The sequence below is a fragment of the Sceloporus occidentalis genome, unplaced genomic scaffold (genome assembly GCF_023333645.1).
Source record: "Sceloporus occidentalis isolate IW3139 unplaced genomic scaffold, rSceOcc1.0.p SCAF_4, whole genome shotgun sequence".
In the NCBI taxonomy this organism is placed as follows: Eukaryota; Metazoa; Chordata; class Lepidosauria; order Squamata; family Phrynosomatidae; genus Sceloporus; species Sceloporus occidentalis.
In genome coordinates this window covers 181,816,425-181,822,039 of record NW_028316984.1, presented here as the reverse complement: position 1 = coordinate 181,822,039, position 5,615 = coordinate 181,816,425, and positions in this window count along the sequence as shown.

The window sequence follows — 5,615 nt, the reverse complement described above, 5'->3', positions numbered from 1 at the left end:
CTTTCTTTAGAAGACCTGAGCAATTCATTACACCTTTTCATTTCAATCAAGATGTAAACCAGTGATGTATAAGTGCAGTCAGCTCTCTGTATCCATGGATCTTTATCCATGGATTCAAACATCCACAGCTTGAAAATGTTTTTTTAAAATATGTTAATTCCCAAAAGCAGACTTTGATTTTGCCATTTTTATAAGGGACACCATTTTACTATGCCATTGTATTTAATGGGACTTGAACATGTACAGATTTTGGTATCCACAGGGGATCTTGGAACCAAACCCCAGTGGATACCAAAGGGACACTATACTGTATTTCTGAACTGGCCCTTAGGTCTTGGAGAAAGAGGTGGAAGAGGTTCACTCATGTATTTTACCTAAGAATGCTGGAGGAATGGGAAAAGAAAGGTGAACCTGGATTTAGGATGTCAAGTAGGCCTTTAAAAAATTCTTAACCAATATTGTGAGAGAAATATTGTCTATCTCTTTGGTAAGAAAGTAGCAGTAGAAGCTATAAACTGAGTTGGGTGGGTGGGTGAAGAGAGCTCTCAGAAATGCAGTCCATCAAAAAGAACTAAGTGGATGATCTCATTCCATTATTTTTAACTCTGTACACCATTGATAATTAATTTGTCTGACATCATATTGATTTCCTGTCTCTTGTTTTATTGTCAACATTTTGTTTGTAATATACAACTGGTTAGCTTCCAATTAACCCTTCTGTCCAAAAAACATCTTGAACCACAATATAAATGGGGAGCTTTTGCAGAGATCTAACTCTTTTGAAATCCTGAACCTCCTGAAATTGAATCATGGATGTCAGTTAGTGCAGCTGTGAAAGAATTGAGAGAGGGACTCCACATGGAGAGAACCATGATCTATGATACCTTCCTCTCAGCTTGGGTACTTGCTTTTTGGATTACAACTCCAAGAATTCCCTATCCTACATGATCTTTGGTCATGCTGGTTGGTGGATTCTGGGAGCTATAGTCCAAAAGAAGTTTGTTTGTTTGTTATCTCTTCCTTTTCTAGTTGGATCGACGAAGTTTTCTTGCTCTTGGTCTTGTGTTTGCCAATTAGCATTTCTAAAGGTATTTTCTTTGCACGAACAAATCAGTACATGTTCTATGCCTTGACAGAACCTGATGACATTTGAAACCTTGATATTCTTCCACTATAAATACAATTTGTATTGGGCCACAGTGGACCAGCACAGCTTTCATTGTCTTAATTGCAGGCTTTCCTTCTTCCTATCTGTGGAGTGTCACAAAGGATTTGATAGGATAATTAAAAATGTTTATCCCCTTTCTTGCTCCAATTCTTTTCTTTCAGCTTCTTTCTAATAACACCAGATTCTGTTTCTCAACCATCATCAGAATCATTATGCATATCTGTCCCATGTAGACTGCCTTGGTGGAGGAAAAATACATTGGGAAAAATCCCAGATACAGACTGATGGAATCTTATTTGGAATGACTGTTGTTCATGATGTCACCCAATTAACAAAATCTGTAATCGTTTTAATCGTAAAAGTTTTAAATTGAATAATTAATCAATTAATCTGCATCTCTTTGCATATGAATATGAAAAATAGCTCCTAATGGTTATGTTTTCTCTATCTTTTCAAATTAATAAAAGGATGTTTTTTTTTCTCAGTGTTTTCAACTATGCATGAAAGAGTTGTGGCAGGCACAATTTCAAAAACTAAGGAATTTTTCCTTGTATGGAGGAAGAGAAGAAATATGGGCTGGAATTATATTGGTGACTTATCTCTTCATAAGTGGACTTATGTCTACAGTTCTATAACATTTGTATACAGGAAACAGCTGCTATGAGCCAGCAAAGTGACTGATGCATAACAATGTGCAGAAATTATTTTTGAAAAAGCATAAAAACCCACAATGCACAACTGGACTGATGCACAATGGGATCAATGTGCATCCCATTGTGTTTTGGTCCTGCAGTGCACTTGTATCAATGCGCCAGGGAGTGCAGATGAGCATGGGGGAGCCTGATATGCATTGGGACACTTGCCAGTGTCCCATTATACATACAATATTCACAATTCACTAGCAGAGTTTCTTAGCCCCTTTGATACATAGCTAAGTATATGTACAGTTATGTAATGTACACTGATAGAGGGTTTTGGCCATGGTCTCTAAGATGGCACCTTGTTTTTGCAAGTTAAATTTCTGTTGAATGGGCCTGCTGATGGAAATTAATTATGGCTGCTCTCTGGTTAATTGCACAGTCCCAGGAGCTATAGGAGAATGTGGATGTCATCTCCTCCAGAAGGTCTGTCTGCATTGAAGTCTTTACCCAGAAAAAAGTTACCCCTTGCAAAAGTTACTTGCAAAAGTCTTTTCCCTTTGCAAAAGTTACTTTTTTGGACTACATCTCCCAGAATCCCCCAGCTAGTATAGCCAGTGATCACTCTGATCCAAAATAACTTTTCCTAGTGTCCCTTCTACAGAGGTATCTGATGTTGGAGGATTTTTGTTCATCATCGTCAACATTGTCATATTTATTTCTATCCCTCTTTCCCCCAAAACTTGGTACTCAAAGTGACTTACAGTCTAAAAGCCCAGTATAAATGGGCCAATTAAAATGGAATTAAACTATTACAATATTAAAACAGATTGTTTGTTTAAAAATAGAATGCAATTAAAAAAGATAAAAGCATTTTAAAAAACATAAAAACACCACTGTAGTTGTGCTATTTCTGTAAGACCAAAGGGGGATCATGTCAGAGGCCCTAGGTTTCTTAGTCCGTTATGGTAACCACTACACCAGACTTCTCTACATGAATATAAACCAGTTTGCATGAATATAAAATATTTATCTCCATGCACGATATTCCTTTTACAGTTCTCTCATTATTTGCAATACCTCTATGGTCTTCTTATGATTCCTTCTGATCTCTTGCAATTTTAGGCATTTCCCTATTAAAACAACCAATTTCTATGACATAGCAAGCATATAATACAGCAGATTAGTTCAGGACATGCTAGTTTTCTATGTAAACTATGTGTTTAAGTTCCCAAAATACATCACTTCAGGCACTTTGAAGTGGCATAGGCTACCACTTATGTTTTGTGGCACTGGTACTTGTAATGGTACTACTGGTGCTTCTGTATAGTCAGAATTATCTGAGAATTAGGCATATAAACACTGGGGATGGAACCTTGATTTCTGACAATTGCACACTCTCCAAAAGTGTTATCCTTACCCTTATTAATATTAAATGTTTCCCTTGTAGTTATAGATGTATTCCATACTTTGAAGGCTCATATGGTGCCCTCTTCTTTTCACCCTTCCTTCTCCAGCTCTCATCATGTCACAGTACTGTGTGTCTGAAAGAGTTTGAAAAAATTGTTTTTGGCAGCCCCCACCTGCTCCGCTAACGATAATTACAGAAAAGGCTTGATTTAGGTCACAGCAACTGGGACCGTTGCTCTGTCTTTCCAAGTTCCTGGAGATGGCAGCTATTGTGAAGGAGTCATTTGAATCACTTCAGAACCAAGGAGGCTTTCCTTTTATTGCCGACCGTGCCATCCCTCCCCCCATTGTTTATGTTCAGATTGGTCAGAATTGGTAGAATCTTCCTTTTCTGTAAATGTAGATAAATTGCCAAAGGGATGGCAAAGAGTCAAGAAGCTACAATGTCCATAATATTTTCTAAATGGAGGTGTGTGTGTGTGTGTGTGTGTATACTCTTTTTCTCCAAATTCATGGCTGGAGTTGGCAGAACAAGTCTTTATGATAAATATCTTATGAAAGGTCTATGTTAATCATTTCAGCTGTTGGAACAGGCACTTTAGTTGGCTTTAATTTGTAAATCTCCTGAGTCTCTCACAACTTGATGGCCCTCCTTCAGGGGAAAACTTTGGAAAATGGAGTGTCATTCCACACAGTAATGGAGTTGGCGAGTCTCTCTCTTGCACTCTCTTATGGGATTGCCAGTAAATTGTAAATGTATGATGTAATGCACATGGATGGGTGATGGGTTGAACAGTAATGTTACCATGCAGGCAAATTTACCCAAGTTGATGGCATTGCAGCAAAGAATTGCAGTTGGATGTCTTGTAATCTCAACCACCAATTTTGGGCACAAATGACATTTTTACTAGCTTTGTACTGGAAATCACATCATCTTTTACATTGGGAATGGGTTTCTCATCACAAAGGAAACATTAAGAATATATGTTGGCTGACTTCGTGTTAGTAATTTATGAAAGTACCCCTTACACCTGTGTAACTCCACCATGTGCCTGCATAACTTATTTTTTGTTATTGTTTCACACGTTAGAATTTTCTACAAACAAGGCAACAACCAAACCCCTCTAACTCACTGTTATAGCAGCCCCAACATGGACATTTAATTTAATTTCTCTTTATGATTGTGAAAGGTGGACAGAAAAGAAAGCTGACAGGAAGAAAATCAACTCATTTGAAATGTGGTACTGAAGGAGACTTTTATGGATACCATCGACTGCTAAAAAGACAAATGAATGGGTCCAAGAGCAAATCAACTCTCCCCAAAAGCCAGGTTGGCTAAATGGAGACTCTCATACTTTGCACATGTCATGAGACAACATGAATCATTGCCTAAAATGATAATGCTGGGAAAAGTAGAAAGCAGTAGAAAAAGGGCAAGGGCACATTACAGGTGGACTGATTCTACGAAAGAAGCCACAAGCCATAAGTTTGCAAGATCTAGCAGGGAAGTTAATTGACCTCTGATGTTGGAGCTCTCTCATTAGTAGGATCTCCAAACATCAAAGCGGATTGATGGTAAATAAGAACAATGGAGACTGGGAAGGAGGGAGGTATGGAAGAATAGTGTGAAGTTATGTTCCTGACAGCATCTTCCAGAACTGCCAAAGGATTCCCAGTAGGTCATGAAAACTGTCTGTCACCATAAATCAAGCTATTGGAACATATCTGGATGCTGTTCCACTGCCTCCCTCCACTGGCTAGTAAATGGCCAAGTTGGTAGGGTTGCAAAGCATAAAAGGTAGGTTGTGGGGAGGCAATGGGAGATGTGTCATAGTTCCATGGAACAGACATTTCATCATCACCATCATCATCATCACCACCATTTATTTATGGTCATAGACTAAAGTGAATCAGATGTTTAAAATCCATCTCCCAACACAAGCTCTCGGCCATGATTTTCTTTGCTCAGTAACCTTAGTTATTATAGGAATACCTAAAAGCATCATATCCCATCTGATATTGGAAGCTGAGCAGGGTCAGTCCTGATTAGTTCTTGGATGGGAGACTACCAATGAATCCCAGGTGCTGTGGCAAAACAACTTCTGAGTATTCTTTGCCCAAGAAAATCCTATGAAATTCATGGGGCCTCCATAAATTGATAGGTGACTTTGGCCTGTTACAGACTGCCAAAATAAAGCTGCTTCGGGTCTCTTTGGAGGTATGCTGTTTAAATGATGCATGCATCTGAAGAATCTGGAAGCTGCACCAAAGCTGCACTCCAGTGCTTAGGAATGGAGTGTGGCTTTGGCGCGACCTCTGGACTGTTAGGACCCATGCATCATTTAAATAGTATACCTCCAAAGAGACCCGAAGCAGCTTTATTTTGGCAGTCTGTAACA